Raw genomic sequence first — 21,137 nt, forward strand, 5'->3', positions numbered from 1 at the left:
TACTCACAGCCTTGCAGCTCCAGAGAACAGAAAAAGAGATTTTACACCCCAAGCCTGTGTGAAGCTAGCATAAACTTGATACTAAGTCCCAGAAAGAGAGTAGATAAAATAAAAGTATAGGCTAGTGTCACTCATGCGAATATACATAAAAATCCTAAACAAATTATTAGGGCATAGATTACTCATGACCAAAGTGTCTTTACCTTAGGAATATAACGTTGGCTTAAAACATGGAAACGTACCGCTGTAATTCAACACATTAACTGACTGACAGAGAGAAAAAAATCTTATGATCTCAAAAAATGTACTTCTAGTGTTTGATCAAATTCGACATATATTCAAGATGAATACTCTAAGCAAACTAAGAATAAATGAATTTACTCTGATAAAGTGTATCTGCCGAAAAAGGCACATTAAACATCATGGTGAAATGTTGAAAATTTTCCATTTCTCATCAGGGCTAAGGCAAGGATGTCCACTATCACCAGTTCTATTGACCGTAATTGTAGTGGAGGGTCTGCCCGATGACATAAAATGAGAAAAGGAAATAACAGCTATACTGTTTACAATGGCAGGAACAAAACTGTTATTCTTATTCAAAGATGATATGATTTGCATGTTGAAAATTACATAAAGATAAACCTTAGGAATTAAACATACTTAGCAAGATTGCTGGGTAGAAAAAAACGCAATATACAAAAATTATGTCTCTCTACACTAGATCAAACAAAATATAAAATTTCCAAAACAGGAACAATTTTCAACAGCATCAAATACCTAGGAATAAATTTAACAAAAGATGTGCAAGAATTCTTTGGACAAAACTGCAAAACTTTATTGAGAGAATGTGAACAGGTACATTTCCAACACAATAACAGCCTACATGGTTACAGCTTGTCTTCAATTAAACCTGTGGTTTCCCTTCACCTGTAAGATAACATAACATTTGGATATATTAGTTAAAATTTTGTTAGATGGCACTAAAGCATACAGAGGACACTACAGTTTCAGTTTTATAACATGGACTAAAACCAGAACCCTAAGGGTGACCCTTGGCTTATATCCAGTTAAACCTCTGCAGAGACTCTGAAGGTAGACTTTCAGACACATTAACAGTATTTGCTAAACACATCACTCTTTCTAGTGGTACAGAGAAACAAGTCGACTGTTCAACTTCAGAACTCACTGAACCCAATGCTTCTGTTGCGAGGTAGTTTTAAGTGGAAAGCAACATTTTTTTTATACTTTTGGTAAAAATCAAAACAAGTGAAACACCTAGGAAACAGAAGGAATTTTTAAAATTTCATATAAATGCGTTGACTTGAATAACATTCTGAATATAGGATATCTAAAACAGTAACATCACACTTAGAATTGCTTAAATGAAATAAAGAGAAAGGCTAGTATTGCATTTGTTTCGGCTCCGTCTGTGGAAAAGTGCAAAACTGTTTCTAGGAGCTAGCGTAAGTCACCCTTATGTGGTAGTAGGTTAACCATTTGTCCCTGTTTTCATCCATACTCCTGCTGTAATTATGAACGGTGGCTCTTTACATTCTTAAAAGCACTCCAGTTTGTATAATGTATCAAATAGTTCCACTAGTTTTAAGTCAGTACCATCAAAGGTAACATCAAATTGTGAAGGAAAATAGTACCGTTTCTCACAGCCTGGAACAAAGACAGAAAGTGGGGTGGAAAAAAGGGGGAAAAACCTGGAAAGCCATATGTACACATAGAAAGGTAAAGAGAGACAGATAACATACTCCATATCTGCTTGCGTCTTTTTTGTGTTCCTTATTAGGTATACTTGGCCTTCTGTCTACTCTCTGCAAGACTCTCTAAACTAGTGGATCTTCTACTCACAAATATTTTCTAAAAGAGCAAGCTCTTTGATTTATTGATTACTTGGATTATTTTTCCTTTTCCTAATGCTCACACTTTAAGCATTTTCTTAAGACTCTCTTTCCTTTTCCCTTAGGTCTACACTTTTTTGACCTTTGATTATTTTTTATATTGGACGCACATGTAATTTATAATCTTTTCCTTTTTTAATAGCATATGTATTGAAGGCTATGATCTTCCCATGAGTACATTTTAACCATATTCAATAGGTTCCTGAAAGTAGCCTGAAAACTATCTTTTAATGTAAAGAGTTTGGAATGGGCCAGGAATGCAGTGAAAGGCATTTTACTTCCTAAACATCAAGTGCTTCCTTTAAATTCAGAAGCTATGTAATTAATAGTTGGTAATCTGCAAAACACACACGTAAGACACACTTAACTTGATTACTCAGGAAGTACTTCAGTTATGGTCTTTGCATTTCAATCTTACCAACCTGATACCTCGGGGCGCAAAATTTTCATGCCACATGTCACATGGTTAGAGATGATTATATCATAGTGCCTGCATTTTCTTAGGAAGACTGGCTCATTAAGACTGACAGTGGACAGTGGGATAGAAAGTGTGCTAAGCATATGCATCCTGCACCCGCCTTGAGCATCACTGACTATCTGCACTTTCTCTACCTGATCAGACATAGAGACTAGAAACTAGATTGTCTCTTGAAAGTTTAGTAATTAGTCATTTGAGGCTTCATTTGGGGAAGGATTTAAAATGCAACTGTTCACATTTTTGTCCATTATATATCAATAAAAACTGGAAGGAAAAAAAGACAAAATGCAATTGTTGAGAGCCAGAGATTTCAGAATTTGGCGGAATCTGAGGATGGGCATTCACAACTCCTACAGAAAAACAACCGTCAAGCAAAGTGTTCCTTTTCTTAGTAGTGAGGAAACGTCCACTCAGGTGTTGTAACTTGACTCAGGTCAGAGTTTGATGATTTATCATAAATAAAATCATGTATCTTCGTGTTCAATGCAACAGAAACAGAGTATGCAAAAATCAGACCTGAAAATGATTTTTAAATATCTGATTTGAATTCACTATTTTTATAAGAGCAAAGATGGGTTTAGAAGTTAAGGGATTGGCCCAGAGTCACAGAAATTGGGTTAGAGCTGGTACTGGAACCTACTTCAAGGCTTCAGCATATGTCATACAAACTGATGTGTGTTACAAATGCACTACGTGTATGTTAAACGCAGAACTCTACAAAAGCACATGAAATTTAACAACTGTTGGTTAAAGGACTCATACTTAAAAGTAAGAAAATATTTTCATCTTTTATAATCCAGTATGGCTTTAACAAATTTGTTTCTATACCTGATAGTCCAGTAAGTCAGGCACTTAAGGTCGAAACTACATTTCAAATCACCTTTATAAGTGAACTCAGTTATAAAGAAACAGTACTGTTACCCCTGTATCATTAAAAATAGTATATTGTGGAAACAGACACCCTATAATTTGCACACTTAATGGAGAACATACCTGCTTCTGGCATTTTAAAAGGGCTCTGGCTTTGGCAGTCTCTTCCCATTGAAACCGCGACCACGCTCACGCCTAGTCTTTGGCTTAGCCACTTCCCGTTGATCAGCTTCCGGGACAGGCCCTTGCAAATAAAAAGTTGATCAATTTAAGAACTGAAACATGAGATACGAATAAGAGTTGATAACATTCACTCTTTCACTGTTCACGAAATAAAAGCCTTAGGCTCGTGTGGAAACAAATGTGATGCTGAAGAACCACAAGAGCGTTATTTCAGGAGTCTGTTACCAGAAACTAAGAAACCAGGGTTTCATTATCCTCTTCCTTTCCCAAGACTGCCCTCACACAACTTAGGTGCTCCCTTTGTACCTGTCTGTGTTATACGTGTGACTGTACTTATCAGTGATTTGTTTGGGTCTCTGACTAGACTGTGAGCTCAAGGTTGAAACCATGTCTCTCAGTTTACTCAGCATGTTACACGGAATGATTAAACAGTAAGTGTTGAGTAGGGGAAAAAGACTCAGACAATACCTCAAATTGATTCACATTCTGCAAACCAACTGCTGTATCCTCTTCCAAAATGTCAGTGTCATGAACGACAGAAAAACTGAAGAATTATTCCAGACGAAAGAAGACTAAATAGACATGACAACTAAATGCAATGCATGATCCTGGACTGGACTCTGGATCAAAAGCAAAATTCTATCAAGGGAAGTATAGGGACAACTGGGGAAATCTGAGTATACACTGAGAAAATTTTAATGATTGCATTTTCCTATGGTCGAATTTCCCGATTTAGGACAGTGATTAGCCAAGAGAATGACTTTTTCTTTCTTCTAAGGCTATATATATACACTAATGTACTTAGGCTAAAGGGTCATAACAGTTGAAACTTTATCTAAATGACTCAGTCTTAATAATAACAAACATATCAATAAGTGTGTATGTGTGTGTATACATATACAAACACGGGGAGGGGAGAGGGAAGAGGATATGAAACCAATGTGGTAAAAATTTAATACTTGGCAAATTGAGGTGAAAATAGATGAGTTAACTGTACCATTCTTGCAACTTTTCTGTAAATTTTATGTTTTTTGGGAATATAAAGGAAAAATTAAAGTGAATACTTGACAACTGCATTGTACTTGAGGAAGACGAGGTTTTTTCTTATTTTTGGCAGGGGGCAGGTAATTAGGCTTCTTTCTTTATTCTTAGAGGAGGTACTGGGGATTGAACCCAGGACCTCATCCAGGCTAAGCATGTGCTGTATCACTTGAGGTATACCCTCCCCTCTACTGAAGAAATAGAACGAAGCTGGACGAATAACCCCCCCAAACCTCAGACAAGAATACTGGGCTACAGGAATCAAAACAACATGGTATTGGCATAAAAACAGACACGTGGATCAATGGAACAGAACAGAGAGCCCAGAAATAAACCTACACACTTATGGTCAATTAATCTTTGACAAAGGAGGCAAGAATATACAATGGAGAAAAGACGGCCTCTTCAGCTAGTGGTGTTGGGGAAGCTGCACAGCCGCATGTAAATCAACGATGTTACAATCCTCCCTCACCGTGTACACAAAAATAAACTCAAAATGGCTTAAATACTTAAACATAAGACAAAACAGTGTAAACCTCTAGAAGAAAACATACACAAACATTCTCAGACATAAATCTTAGCAATGTTCTCCTAGGAGATGCAACCCAGGCAACAGAAAAAAAGGAAATACAAACAAATGGGGTCGAATGAAACATATAAGATTTTGTACAGCAAAGGAAACTTATGGACTGGTAGAAAATATTTGCAAACAACGTGACTGACAAGGACTTAATTTCCAGAATACATAAAGAGCCCATACAACTCAGTAACAAAAAAACCCAAACAACTCAATCAAGAAATGGGCAGAAGGCCTAAACAAACATTTCTCCAATGAAGACGTACAAATCGCCGATAGGTATGAGAAGAATGCTAAATGTTGCTAATTATCAGAGAAATGCAAATTAAACCTACAGTGAGGTGTCATCTCACACCAGTCAAAATGATCATCATTCAAAAGTCCACAAATGATAAATGCAGCAGGTTGTGCAGACAAAAGGGAACCCTCCTCACCTGCTGGTGGGAATGTAATTTGATGCAGCCACTATGGAAAACAGTATGGAGATTCCACATAAAATTAAAAATAGACTTACCCTATGATACAGCAATCCCACTCCTGGGCATACATTCGAAGGAAACTCTATTTTGGAAACACACACCCCAATGCTCATAGGCGCACTATTTACAACAGCCAAGACATGGAAGCAGCCTAACTGTCCATCGACAGATGATTAGAAAAGAAGATGTCCTATATATACACAATGGAATACTACTCAGCGCAAAAAAAAAAACTGAAATAATGTCATATGCAGCAACATACATGGCCCTGGAGAAGGTCATTCCAAGTGAAGTAAGCCAGAAAGGGACAGAGAAATATCATATGATATCACTGATATGTGGAATCTTTTTCAAGTGACATAAATGAGCTTATTTACGAAACAGAAACAGACAGACATAGAAAACAAACAAATGGTTACCATGGGGAAAGGCGAGGTGGAGGGATAAACTGGCAGTTTTGGATTTCCAGATATTAACTACTATATATAAATAAAACAAATAAACAGGGTCCTACTATACAGCACAGGGAACTATGCTCAATGCTTTTTAATAGCCTATAATGAATAAATATGGAAACTTATATACATAACTGAATCACTATGCTTTACACTAGAAGTTAACACAATGTCACAAATCGATTGCACTTCAATTAAAAAAAATGAAAGCTATATTTAGGTCCAAAAGTCCTCTATGCAACATTCCACAAATGAAACCCATGTAGAAAAAAGTACCAAAATTAATACCAAAATTATTCATGAATAATAGCAAATATAGTGTCTAGCAGTGAGCATAAAGGAAACGGGGTAGAAAGAAGTGAATCGACATTGTTGTCAGTTACAATCTGGAATCCTTTAACAGTGGCCTGAGTTATACAAATGTTTTGTTTCAAAATACTACATATCCAGGAAAAATAATTTATCTCATGCTGATTGGAATAATTCAGCTTTGGGTTTTTCTAACCATAGAAGGATTTAACCACCTTTTAAAAGGTGGATTAAGATCATATAAAACCAGCTACTTGTACGCAAGTATCCTAAATTATCTAGCCTTTATCAAACTTACCATTTAACAATATCAATTAAAGAAACAGTGGCCATCATTCATGATTCATTTCTGATGTCTCTATCCAACTCCATTGAACTATCTACTCCTGGGCCAAAACTGAGCTAAATCATGGTACATTCATCTGAGTTTTAAGCACAAACATTCACCATTATTTACGATAAAATAGGTGGGAGAAAGACACAAATTTTGGCATGGAAGACAAATTTTGTATTCAATAGTCAACTGCTCTCTGATAAACAAGATCCGTGTGCCTCAGTTTTCTCATTTATAAAGAAGGGGGAAATTCATTCTAGTGAAGGATTGCCCTAAGATGCAAACTGCACTCTCTTCACTTTTCCAGTCAATTCTCAGGGAGTGTTTAATATCCCTTTCTGCTGTTTCCCTTCCTTCTGTTATTGGCATCTCAACATGCATGACACATACACATACACACACACACACACACACACACACACACACACACACACACACACACACACATTCCCACAAGACGCATCCCTCTTTCCTTTTCCTTCACCTTCAACTGCAGATGCTCCTTCATCCTCTTTGGCTTTACCAGGTCTAATGTCCTGACTTGTAGTTGGTGGCTCCCATCCTTGAGGTTGCTTATCACCGTGGGCCTAAAGAGATGTGTGTGCAAATTAAAAAGTTCAGTTACTAACACATGCCAACAATATAAATATACACCATACAGAGATATATTTGACTATCAGTAAATCAAAACATATTTCTCCAATACTATTGGGTATAATTTTTCTTCATAAACTTACTTTTCCCACGGTGATGCTACTCCAAGGAAAGTTACTAGCACTTTGGAAGCTATTTTAATCTATGTTGGGAGGATGTGTGTGATCAGTTGTTAATAAGCATGAGAAGGAAGTCATCAGTTATATTCCCTGGGAATATAACAGCATCCATCCAGGCAACACCAGAATGTCATCCTCCTGGATCAACGTTCTGTACCACACAGAAGACCTTTCAAGGTGTATCTGTATTGGTTCCACAACTTGTCAGAAAAATTAATTTCTACTAATAGAAAACATCAAAAATTTTTTTATTTATTAATGGAGGTAATGGGGATTGAACCCAGGACGTTGCACATATTAAGCACACACTCTACCACTGAGCTATATACCACTCCCCCCTGAAAAAAAAATCAATTGTTAAAACACTTACAACCACAGGCCCAACTGGATTGACACATGCTTGATCATAAATTCTTTTCCTAGGTCTGTATGTTGACTTTACTCTCCGAAAGATATTTCCCACTGAAAATAAAACATTGTGCTTTGGAAAATGCATTTAAGAGGATAATTATATCTGAACACTTCCATGGCCAAATGGTGATGCACACTAATTTTTGAATTTTGAAAATAAGTCTCAGGTAATTTAATTGTGTGTGCTTTCCAATCACACCACATCTGGCAACTTGTAAAAGCAATTGTTTATGTCATGCCCAAACTGACAGAAAAATCACCATAAGGCACATGGGAAAAGACAAGAAAACATTTCTGAAAGGGTTGGGTTTCACAACGTGACTCACCATCATGGAGATATTTAAGAAAATACCACTACAGTAAATGGCTATTATCAAAAAGTGGAAAGACAACAAGTGTTGGGGAGGATGTGGAAAAAAGGAAACCCTTGCCCACTGTGGCTGGGAATGTAAATTGCTGCAGCCACTGTGGAAACAGTAGAGGTGTCTCAAAAAACTACAAATAGAACTACCATAGTGACTTAGCAATTCCACTCCTGAGTATCTATTGAAAAGAAAGAAAAACACTAATTCAAGAAGATACGTGCACCCCAATGTTCATACCAGCACTACTTACAACTGCCAAGATATGGAAGCTACCTCAATGTTATCGACAGACAAAGGGATAAAGAAGATGTGGTATATATATATATATATATATATATATAGAGAGAGAGAGAGAGAGAGAGAGAGAGAGAGAGAGAGAGGGAGGGAGGGAGGGAGGGAGGGAGACAATGGAATACTACTCATCAATAAAAAATGAAATAATGTCATATGCAGCAACATAGATGGCCCAGGAGAATGTCATTCCAAGTGAAGTAAGCCAGAAACAGAAAGAAAAATATAATATGATATCACTGATATGTGGAATCTTTTTAAAATGACATAAATGAGCTTATTTACAAAACAGAAACAGACTCACAGACATAGAAAACAAACATATGGTTACCATGGGGAAAGGCGAGGTGGAGGGATAAACTGGGAGTTCCGGATTTGCAGATAGTAACTACTATATATAAATAAAACAGGTAAACAAGGTCCTACTGTACAGCACAGGGAACTATACTCAATACTTTGTAATAGCCTATAATGCAAACATATGAAAACTTACATACATAACTAAATCACTATGCTTTATACCAGAAATTAGCACAACATTGCAAATCAACTACATTTCAATTAAAATAAATTAAAGCTATATATAGGTCCAAAGGTCCTGTATGTAACATTCTACAAATGAAGACCATGTAGAAAAAAAGTACCAAAATTAATAGCAAAATTATTTATGAATAACACCAAATATAGGGTCTAGCAGTGAGCATAAAGGAAATGGGGTAGAAATAAATGAACCAACATTGTTGTGAGTTACAATCTGGAATCCTTTAACAGTGGCCTAAGTTATATAAATGTTTGTTTCAAAATATTACATATCCAGGAAAAATTATTTGTCTCATGTTAAACAGAATAATTCAACTTTGGATTTTTCTAACCATAGAAGGATATGACCACCATTTAAAAGCTGCATTAAAGTCATATAAAACCAGCTACGTGTATGCCAGTATCCTGAATTATCCAGCTTTTATCAAACTGACCATACAAAAACATCAATTAAAGAAACAGTGGCCATCATTCATGATTCATTTCTCAACTCTTTATCCTTCTCCATTGAACTATCGACTCCTGGGCAAAAACTGAGCTAAATTATAGTACTGAGTTTTAAGCAAAATCATTCACCTTTTTTTATGATAAAATAGGTGGCAGGAAGACACAAATTTTGGCATGAAAGACAAATTTTGTATTCAATACTCAACTGCTCTCTGATAAAAAAGATCCGTGTGCCTCAAGTTTCTCATTTTTAAAGGGGGGGATATTTATTCTAGTGAAGGATTGCCCTAAGATGCAAACTACACTCTCTTCACTTTTCCAGTCAATTCTCAGGGAGTGTTTGAGATCCCTTTCTGCTGTTTCCTTTCCTTCTGTTATTGGCATCTCAACATGCATGAGACATACACACACACACACACACACACACACACACATACACACACACACACACAAGAGGCATTCCTCTTCTCTTCCCCTTCACCTTCAACTGCAGATGCTCCTTCATCCTCTTTTGCTTCACCAGGTCTAATGTCCTGACTTGAAGTTGGTGGCTCCCATTCTTGAGGTTGCTTATCACCATGGGCCTACAGATATGTGTGTGTAAATTAAAAAGTTTTGTTACTAACACATGCCAACAATATAAATATACACAATACACAGATAATATCTGTAAATCGAAAGATATTTCTCCAATATCATTGGGTATAATTTTTCTTCATAAACTTACTTTTCCCATGGTGATGCTACTCCAAGGAATGTTACAAGCACTTGGGAAGCTATTTTAATCTATGTTGGGAGGGATGTGTGTGATCGGTTGTTAATAAGCATGAGAAGGAAGTCATCAGTTATATTCCCTGGGAATATAACAGCATCCATCCAGGCAACACCAGGATGTCATCCTTCTAGATCAACGTTCTGTACCACACAGAAGGCCTTTCAAGGTATACCTGTATTAGTTCCACAACTTATCACAGAAATTAATTTCTACAAATAAAAAACAACAAATGTTTTATTTATTCATTAATGGAGGTAATGGGGATTGTACGCAGGACGTTGTACATGTTAAGCACACGCTCTAACACTGAGCTATACCACTCCCCCAGAAAAAAAAAAATCAATTGTTAAAACACTTACAACCACAGGCACAACTGGATTGACAAATGCTTGGTCATAACTTCTTTTCCTAGGTCTGTATGTTGACTTTACTCTCCGAAAGATATTTCCCACTGAAAATAAAATATTGTACTTTGGAAAATACATTTAAGAGAATAATTGTATTTCAATACTTCAGTGGCCAAAAGGCGATGCAACCTAATTTTTGAATATTGAAAATAAGTCTCACGGTAATTTAATTGTGTGTACTTTCCAATCACACCACATCTGGCAACTTGCAAAAGCAATTGTTTATGTCATGCCCAAGCTGACAGAAAAATCACCATAAGGCACATGAGAAAAGACAATAAAACATTTCTGAAAGGGTTGAGTTTCACAACATGGTTCACCATCATGGAGATATTTAGGAAAATGCTACTAGAGAAAATGGCTATTATCAAAAAGTCAAAAGACAACATGTCCTCAACAGGATGTGGAAAAAAGGAAACCCTTGCCTACTGTGGCTGGGAATGTAAATTGCTGCAGCCACTGTGGAAACCATAGAGATGTCTGAAAAAAAAGTAGAACTACCAGAATGACTTAGTGATTCCACAACTGAGTATCTATTGAAAAGAAAGAAAAACACTAATTAAAAAAGATACATGCACCCCAATGTTCCTATCAGCACTACTTACAACTGCCAAGATATGAAAGCTACCTCAATGTCCATCAGCAGACAAAGGGATAACAAAGATGTAGTACATGGAATACTACTCAGCAAGAAAAAATGAAATAATGTCACATGCAGCAACACAGATGGCCCTGGAGAATGTCATTCCAAGTGAAGTAAGTCAGAAAGAGAAAAAAATTACCATATGATATCACTTACATATGGAATCTGAAAAAATAATACAAATGTGCTCATTTACAAAACAAAAACTGACTCACAGACATAGAAAACAAACTTATGATTTCCATGGGGAAAGACGAGGTGGAGGGATATACTGGGAGCTCTGGATTTGCAGACAGTAACTACTATATATAAATGAAACAGATGAACAAGGTCCTAATGTACAGCACAGGCAACTATATTCAATGCTTTGTAATAGTCTGTAATTAAAAAATATGAAAATTTATATACATAACTAAATCACTAGGCTTTACACCAGAAATTAACACAACTTTGCAAATCGATTACACTTCAATTAAAAAGAAAAACTAACGCTATATTTAGGTCCAAAGGTCCTATATGCAACATTCCACAAGTGAAACCCATGTAGAAAAAAGTACCAAAATTAATAGCAAAATTATTTATGAATAACAGCATATACACTGTCTAGCAGTGAGCATAAAGGAAATCAGGTGGAAAGAAATGAATCAGCATTGTTGTCAGTTACAGTCTAGAATCATTTAACAGTGGCTGGAGTTATGTAAATGTTTTGCTTCAAAATACTAGATATCCAGGAAAAATAATTTGTCTCATGTTAATCTTAAAATAATTAATCTTTTGATTTTTCTGACCATAGAAGTATACACCCACCTTTTAAAAGCTGCATTAATTTTATATAAAAACAGCTACTTGTATGCCAGTATCCTGAATTACCCAGCTTTTATCTAATTTACCATTTAAAAATATCAATTAACAGTGGCCATCATTCATGATTCATTTCTGAAGTCTCCATCCTGCTCCACTTGACCTATCTACTCCTGGGCCAAAACGGAGCTGAATTATAGTACACACATTTGAGTGTTAAGCAAAATCATTCACCTTTTTTTTTTTTCACAATAACATAGGTTGCAGTAATACACAAACTTTGCAATGAAATACAAATTTTGTCATCAAGAGTCAAGTGCTCTCTATTAAACACGATCCCTGAGTTTCAATTTTTGCATTTATAAAATGGAGGAAATGTATTCTAGTGAAGGATTGGCTGAAGCTGCAAACTATACTCTCTTCAATTTTCCAGCCAATTTTCAGGCAGTGTTTGGAATCCATTTCTACTGTTTTCTTTCTTTCTCTTATTGGCATATCACCACGTATGAGACATACACATACACAACACACACATACACACAAACAAACACATACACATACACACACACACACACCCAAAAGAGGCATTCCTCTTCCATTTCCCTTCACCTTGAAATGAAGATGCTCCTTCATCCTTTTCCTCTTCACCAGGTCTAATGTCCTGACTTGTACTTGGTGGCTCCCATTCTTCAGGTTGCTTATCACCGTGGGCCTACACATATGTGTGTGCAAATAAAAAGTTTTGTTACCATTAAATGTCAACAAAATAAATATACAGAATACAGAGATATATTTGACTATAAGCAAATCTAAAATTACTTCTTCAATACTAGTTGGTATACTTACTTTTAATAAACTTACTTTTCCAACAGAGACGCTACTCTAAGAAAAGTTACAAGGATTTTGGAAGCTATTTTACTCAATGTTGGGAGGGATGTGTGAATTCGTTGTTTTTAAGTATGGGAAGGAAGTCATCAGTTATATTCCCAGGGAATATAACAGCATCCATCAAGACAACATCAGAATGTCATCTTCCTGGATCAACGTTCTGTATCACACAGAAGACCTTTCAAAGTGCGTCTCTGTTAGTTCAACATCTTTTCACAAAATATAATTTCTACTAATAAAAACATCAAATGTTCATTCATTTATTGATGGAAGTACTAGGGACTGAACCCAGGACATTGTACATATTAATCACCCACTCTACTACTGAGCTATACCCCTCCCCCACCAAAAAAATCAACTGTTAAAGCACTTACAACCACAGGCTCAACTGGATTGTCACATCCTTCATCATAACCTCTTTCCTTAGGTTTGTACGTTGACTTTATGCTCCAACTCATATTTCCCACTGAAAATACAATATTGTGATTTGGAAATTGCATTTATTAGAATGAATATAATTGAACACTTCCATGCCCAAATGGTGATGCACACTGATTTTTGAATATTGAAAATAGTTTGAAAATAAGTCTGAAAGTAATTTTATCCTGTGTGCTTCCCAATCACACAAAATGTGGAAATTTGCAAAAGCAATTGTTTATGTCATGCCCAAGCTGACAGGAAAATCAACATAAGGCATCTGGGAAGAGAAGAGCACATTTCTGAAAGAGTTTGCTTTCACAAGTTGATTGACCATTATAGAGACATTTATGAAAACACCACTAGAGAAAACGGCTATTATTAAAAAGTCAAAAGTCAACATGTGTTGGGGAGGATGTGGGAAAAAGGAAACCGTTACACACTGTTGCTAGAAAAGTAAATTGCTGCAGCCACTGTGGAAACAGTAAAGGGGTCTCAAAAAATATAAATAGAACTACCATAATGACATAGCAACTCCACTCCTGGGGATCTATTGAAAAGAAAGAAAAACACTATTTCAAAAAGATACATGCACCCCAATGTTCATGCCAGCACTACGTACAACTGCCAAGCATAGAAGCAACATAAATGTCCATCAACAGACAAACGGATAAAGGAGACGTTGCACGCACACACATATACATGAAATGGAATACTACTCAGACATGAAGAAGAACAAAACTTTGCCATTTGCAATACTATGGATGGGATTGCAGCATGTTACGCTAAGTGAAATAAGTTAAACAATGAAAGATAAATCCTGAATGATATCGTTTATATATGGAATCTAGAAAATAGAACACCTCAATATAAAAACAACACTATATTCACCAAAATACAGAAAAACTACTGTTACTAGTGTGGAGAAGGAGTGGTAAATGGGCAATGTACAGGGGGAGGAGTAAGAGCTACAAATAATTAGCTATGAATTAAGCTACAAGGACAAATTGTACAAAACGAGGAATACAGTCAATATTCTATAATAACTTTAAACACACTATAAATTTTAAAAATGTGATTCACTATATTTTACACGTATCACCTTAGCTAATACATGCATCCCCTATGCTTATATTAAAAGAAAAAGAAATTACCACTAGAGAATTAATACCTGTGTAACTACCATTTTTGGCACACTTTCATTTATTAAGGCCTTTCTCGGTCCCCCCGCAATCACATTTTATTGAAACACAAAGCCACACTTGTTCTTTGTCTGCACTGAAACGGCAGCGTTGACTGGTGGCAATAAAACCTCTGTGTAGCACTCTCTTAACCTGGCACAATGCTCAGTGCACTACAAGTCTCAGGACACAGTCAAAACCACACATCCATCCGTTTCTAGGCTTTTCCTCTACCGTCACCTTGTCCCCTGTCCCTACCCAGGGGCCCCAGTGGCGACTTCGGATTCTCTGCACTGTCGGCACTTTCAGTGTCTCCAGGACACAGATTCCGCAAATAATGCCCTCAAGGCTCAACCCGTCTTCACCCGACTCCCTGCCGTCCGCCTCCCACTGTCCCCCTGTTCCCACTGCCACCTCGACAGCCATGGCGGCAGTGACACCTGTGAGAAGGACGACGACCTCGAAAACCGTTCTCCTCCAAGGCCACAGATCGCACCGCCCGAAGCCCGCTGACTCCCGCTCATACGCACGCACACTTCAACTCCCGGCAGGACGGATCTGTGACCTAACAGGTGATTGCAGCTGAGTAAAAACAGCCCAGTCGGTGAGACTCCATTCACGCAGCCCAGCACCCACAACGCACTGCACACGCTGCACGACGAGGGACGATGGGAGGCGAGCAGTAACGAGCATGCGCACCAACTCCCTCTTGTGCCGCGTGGGCCGGTTTCCCCGCCCTCCACGCGGCCCCTCCAGGATTCCCGGATCTCTGCTCTGTGGACAGTTCCTGGTGCCTCCAGGGCTCAGATAACTCAAATAACACCCCCAAGAGTCACCCCATCTTCATCTGACCCCCACCCCTCGACCGCCCACCATCTTCCCTTCTCCCAGCCATGCCACCACGACAGCAACGGCTGTCGCCGCATCTGTGAGGACAACGACCCCGAGGACCCTCCTCCTCAGAGGCCACAGATCGCACAATGACCCCCCGCAGCCCCGATCCGTGCAAAGCCTGCTAGCTCCCCATCACACTCACGCACACTTAAACTCCCGGCAGGACGGATCTGTGGACCTACCAGGAGATCGCAGCCGAGTAGAAACAACCCAGACGGTGAGACGCGATGTGCACAGCTCCGCACCCAGAACGCGTTGCACACGCTGCACGCCGAGGGCCGATGGAAAGGCGGGCAGCCCCGGGCATGCGCACTGTGTCTTGCCTCAGCCGCGTGAGCCGGTTTCCCCGCCCTCTAGGGGCCCCCACCGAGATTCCTGGATCTGTGCTCTGTGGCACTTCTGGTGCCTTCAGGGCTCAGATATGCAAATAATGCCCCCAAGAGTCACCCCCTCCCCTCCCCTGCCCACCGTCCTCCCTTGTTCCAAGCCCACCACCAAGACCAGGCCTGTGGTGGCTGCCAGCAGAATGCCTGCTAAAACAGAAATGGCAATATACTCAATAGGATTTACACAACACCGAGAGTCATAACCTATTATTCAAAATGGCCAGCGTGTGACTAAAAATTACTCAAAATACTCAAAAACCGAAAAAAAAGACAACAACCATATAACCCAGCAATTCCAATCGTCGACATATATCCAAAAGAAAAAAAAAGAAACTAACTCGAAAAGATACATGCACCCCAATGTTCAGAGCAGCGCTATTTACAACTGGGAAGATACGGAAGCAACCTGCTGTCCATCAACAAAGGGATACAGAAGTGGTACATATATACGATGGAATACTACTCAGCCATAAAAGAGAACAAAATTTTCCGTTTGCAGCAACAGGGATGGGCTTGCAGCATATTGACCTAAGTGAAATCAGTTAAACATACAAAGACAAATACTGTATGATATCGCTTACATGTGGAATCTGAAAAATACAACCAGTAAATATAACAAAAAAGAAGCGGATTCACACATACAGCGAACAAACTACTGGCTACTTAGGAGAAGGAAGGGAGGAGGCGTAATATACTGGGGGAGGAGTAAGAACTACAAACTTGAGGTATAAAATAAACTACAGGGTTATATTGTACAACATGGCAAACATAGCCAATATTCCATAATAACTATAAACAGACTAAAACCTTTACAAATGTGGATGACTATATTGTACACCTGTAACTCACCTAATATCGTACATCAACTATACTTAATTTAAAGGAAAAAGAAATTACCACTAGAGAATTAATACCTGTGTAACTACCATTTTTGGCACACTTTCATTTATTAAGGCCTTTCTCGGTCCCCCCGCAATCACATTTTATTGAAACACAAAGCCACACTTGTTCTTTGTCTGCACTGAAACGGCAGCGTTGACTGGTGGCAATAAAACCTCTGTGTAGCACTCTCTTAACCTGGCACAATGCTCAGTGCACTACAAGTCTCAGGACACAGTCAAAACCACACATCCATCCGTTTCTAGGCTTTTCCTCTACCGTCACCTTGTCCCCTGTCCCTACCCAGGGGCCCCAGTGGCGACTTCGGATTCTCTGCACTGTCGGCACTTTCAGTGTCTCCAGGACACAGATTCCGCAAATAATGCCCTCAAGGCTCAACCCGTCTTCACCCGACTCCCTGCCGTCCGCCTCCCAAGGTCCCCCTGTTCCCACTGCCACCTCGACAGCCATGGCGGCAGTGACACCTGTGAGAAGGACGACGACCTCGAAAACCGTTCTCCTCCAAGGCCACAGATCGCACCGCCCGAAGCCCGCTGACTCCCGCTCATACGCACGCACACTTCAACTCCCGGCAGGACGGATCTGTGACCTAACAGGTGACTGCAGCTGAGTAAAAACAGCCCAGTCGGTGAGACTCCATTCACGCAGCCCAGCACCCACAACGCACTGCACACGCTGCACGACGAGGGACGATGGGAGGCGAGCAGTAACGAGCATGCGCACCAACTCCCTCTTGTGCCGCGTGGGCCGGTTTCCCCGCCCTCCACGCGACCCCTCCAGGATTCCCGGATCTCTGCTCTGTGGACAGTTCCTGGTGCCTCCAGGGCTCAGATAACTCAAATAACACCCCCAAGAGTCACCCCATCTTCATCTGACCCCCACCCCTCGACCGCCCACCATCTTCCCTTCTCCCAGCCATGCCACCACGACAGCAACGGCTGTCGCCGCATCTGTGAGGACAACGACCCCGAGGACCCTCCTCCTCAGAGGCCACAGATCGCACAATGACCCCCCGCAGCCCCGATCCGTGCAAAGCCTGCTAGCTCCCCATCACACTCACGCACACTTAAACTCCCGGCAGGACGGATCTGTGGACCTACCAGGAGATCGCAGCCGAGTAGAAACAACCCAGACGGTGAGACGCGATGTGCACAGCTCCGCACCCAGAACGCGTTGCACACGCTGCACGCCGAGGGCCGATGGAAAGGCGGGCAGCCCCGGGCATGCGCACTGTGTCTTGCCTCAGCCGCGTGAGCCGGTTTCCCCGCCCTCTAGGGGCCCCCACCGAGATTCCTGGATCTGTGCTCTGTGGCACTTCTGGTGCCTTCAGGGCTCAGATATGCAAATAATGCCCCCAAGAGTCACCCCCTCCCCTCCCCTGCCCACCGTCCTCCCTTGTTCCAAGCCCACCACCAAGACCAGGCCTGTGGTGGCTGCCAGCAGAATGCCTGCTAAAACAGAAATGGCAATATACTCAATAGGATTTACACAACACCGAGAGTCATAACCTATTATTCAAAATGGCCAGCGTGTGACTAAAAATTACTCAAAATACTCAAAAACCGAAAAAAAAGACAACAACCATATAACCCAGCAATTCCAATCGTCGACATATATCCAAAAGAAAAAAAAAGAAACTAACTCGAAAAGATACATGCACCCCAATGTTCAGAGCAGCGCTATTTACCTGGGAAGATACGGAAGCAACCTGCTGTCCATCAACAAAGGGATACAGAAGTGGTACATATATACGATGGAATACTACTCAGCCATAAAAGAGAACAAAATTTTCCGTTTGCAGCAACAGGGATGGGCTTGCAGCATATTGACCTAAGTGAAATCAGTTAAACATACAAAGACAAATACTGTATGATATCGCTTACATGTGGAATCTGAAAAATACAACCAGTAAATATAACAAAAAAGAAGCGGATTCACACATACAGCGAACAAACTACTGGCTACTTAGGAGAAGGAAGGGAGGAGGCGTAATATACTGGGGGAGGAGTAAGAACTACAAACTTGAGGTATAAAATAAACTACAGGGTTATATTGTACAACATGGCAAACATAGCCAATATTCCATAATAACTATAAACAGACTAAAACCTTTACAAATGTGGATGACTATATTGTACACCTGTAACTCACCTAATATCGTACATCAACTATACTTAATTTAAAGGAAAAAGAAATTACCACTAGAGAATTAATACCTGTGTAACTACCATTTTTGGCACACTTTCATTTATTAAGGCCTTTCTCGGTCCCCCCGCAATCACATTTTATTGAAACACAAAGCCACACTTGTTCATTTACAAACTGTCTCCGTCTATTGTTGAACTAAAATGGCAGCTTTGAGTGGTGGTAGTAAAAACTCTTGTATCAGTCTCCTCCCTGGTACTCTGCTCGGGGCACTGCTAATTTCAGGACACAATCAAAATCAAACATCGGTGCATTTCTAGGCCTTTCTTTACCGGCAGCTTGCTCACTGCCCACTGTCTGGGGCCCCACTGCCTTCTTTGGTTTCTGTGCCCTGTCGGCATTTTTCGGGCCTCCGGGACCCAGATGACTCAAATAACGCCCTCAAGTAGCAGCCCGTCATCACCTGTCTCCCTACCCTGTACCTCCCACTGTTCCCCTATTCAAGCCGCCACCTCGAGAGCCATGACCACCGTGACAGCTGTGAGAAGGACAATGACCTCGAGAATCCTTCTCCTCCAAGGCCACAGATCGCACCGCTGGAAGCCCGCTGGCTCCCTCTCAGACGCACGCACACTGAAACTCCCGGCAGGATGAATCTGTGGACCTACCAGCTGATCTCAGCCGAGAAGAAACAGACAAGACTGTGAGATGCAATGCAAACAGCTTGACACCCAGAACGTGTTGACACACTGCATGCCAAGGGCGGATGGGAAGGTGCACAGCCCCAGGCATGCGCACTGTATCTGGCCTGAGCCACGTGGGCCGGTTTCCCCGTCCCCCATGGGACCCAACCAGGATTCCCGAATCTCTGCTCTGTGGACAGTTCCTGGTGCCTCCAGGGCTCAGATAACACAAATAACACCCCCAAGAGTCACCCCATCTTCATCTGACCCCCACCCCTCGACCGCCCACCATCGTTCCTTCTCCCAGACCTGCCACCACGACAGCAATGGCTGTCGCCACACCTGTGAGGACAACAACCTCGAGGACCCACCTCTTCATAGTCCACAGATCGCAGGACCATCTGCCGCCGCCCCATATCCACACAAAGACCACTAGCACCCCCTTACACGAATGCACACTTAAACTCCCGGCAGGACAGATCTGTGGACCTACCAGCTGATCGCAGCCGAGTAGAAACAGGCCAGACAGTGAGACGCCAGGCGCACAGTTCAGCACCCAGAATGCGCTGCACACGCTACACGACAAGGGAAGATGGGAGGCGAGCAGTAACGAACATGCGCACTGTCTCTCTCCTGTGCCGAATGGGCCGGATTCCCCACCTCCCATGGGACCCCACCAGGATTCCCGGATCTTTGCTCTATGGACAGTTCCTGGTGCCTCCAGGGCTCAGATATGCAATTAACGCCCCCAAGAGTCACCCCTCCCCTCCGCCGCCCACCATCCTCCCTTGTCCCAGCCCACCATGAAGACGATGGCTGAGGTGGCTGTCAGTAGAATGCCTGCTGAAATAAACTGGCAATATATTCCATAGGATTTACACAAGATCAAGAATCTCGTAACCTAATATTCACAGTGTCCAGTATATGATTAAAAATTACTCAGAATACTCAAAAAGCTAAAAACTGAACTACCACATGAGCTAGCAATTCCACTCCTCTGTATATATCCAAAAGAAACAAAAACACTAATTCAAAAAGATACATGCAGCCCAATGTTCGTAGCAGCACTATTTACAATTGCACAGCAATAAAAGCAACCTAAATGTCCACCAACAGATGACTGGATAAAGAAGCTATTTTATATATATATAGTGTCTATACAGATAGACATAGATCTATATACATACATAAAGAATGGAATGTTACTCAGCCTTAAAACAGGACAAAATTTTGCCATTTGCAGCAACGTGGATGAACTTGGAGGTGATTATGCGAAATGTAATAAGTCTAACAGGGAAAATTCCGGACAATATCACTTATGTGTAGAAGCTAAAACATAAACCAGTGAATATAACCAAATACTAGAACCAGATATAGAGAACAAACTAGTGTTTACCAGTGGTAGGAGGGGCAAAATAGAAGTCAGACAGTAGGAGGAACACTCTGTTGGATGTAAGATATGCTCCAGGATGTACAACATGGGGAATAAGAGCCAATATTTTGTAATACCTGTAAGTGGAAAGTGACCTCTAATATTCTATTTAAAATTAAAGT

At 40.5% G+C, this 21,137-nt stretch overlaps 1 long non-coding RNA gene across 4 annotated transcripts; it reads right to left on the reverse strand.

The window, feature by feature from the left end:
* Positions 1–793: 793 nt before the first annotated feature.
* On the reverse strand, positions 794–20,176 carry LOC141576334 (uncharacterized). 4 transcript variants are annotated; one of them, XR_012504692.1, is made up of 9 exons: positions 20,077–20,176; positions 13,352–13,443; positions 12,699–12,801; positions 10,598–10,689; positions 9,945–10,047; positions 7,780–7,871; positions 7,121–7,223; positions 3,382–3,502; positions 794–927 (listed from the first exon to the last, which is right to left on the reverse strand). It is a non-coding gene; the product is annotated as an uncharacterized LOC141576334 (long non-coding RNA). The 4 variants fall into 4 exon arrangements; XR_012504689.1 differs by lacking the exon at positions 20,077–20,176 and adding an exon at positions 15,652–15,936; XR_012504690.1 differs by lacking the exon at positions 20,077–20,176 and adding an exon at positions 15,110–15,579.
* Between the last annotated feature and the right edge of the window lie 961 nt (positions 20,177–21,137).

The sequence above is a fragment of the Camelus bactrianus genome, chromosome X (genome assembly GCF_048773025.1).
Source record: "Camelus bactrianus isolate YW-2024 breed Bactrian camel chromosome X, ASM4877302v1, whole genome shotgun sequence".
NCBI lineage: Eukaryota > Metazoa > Chordata > Mammalia > Artiodactyla > Camelidae > Camelus > Camelus bactrianus.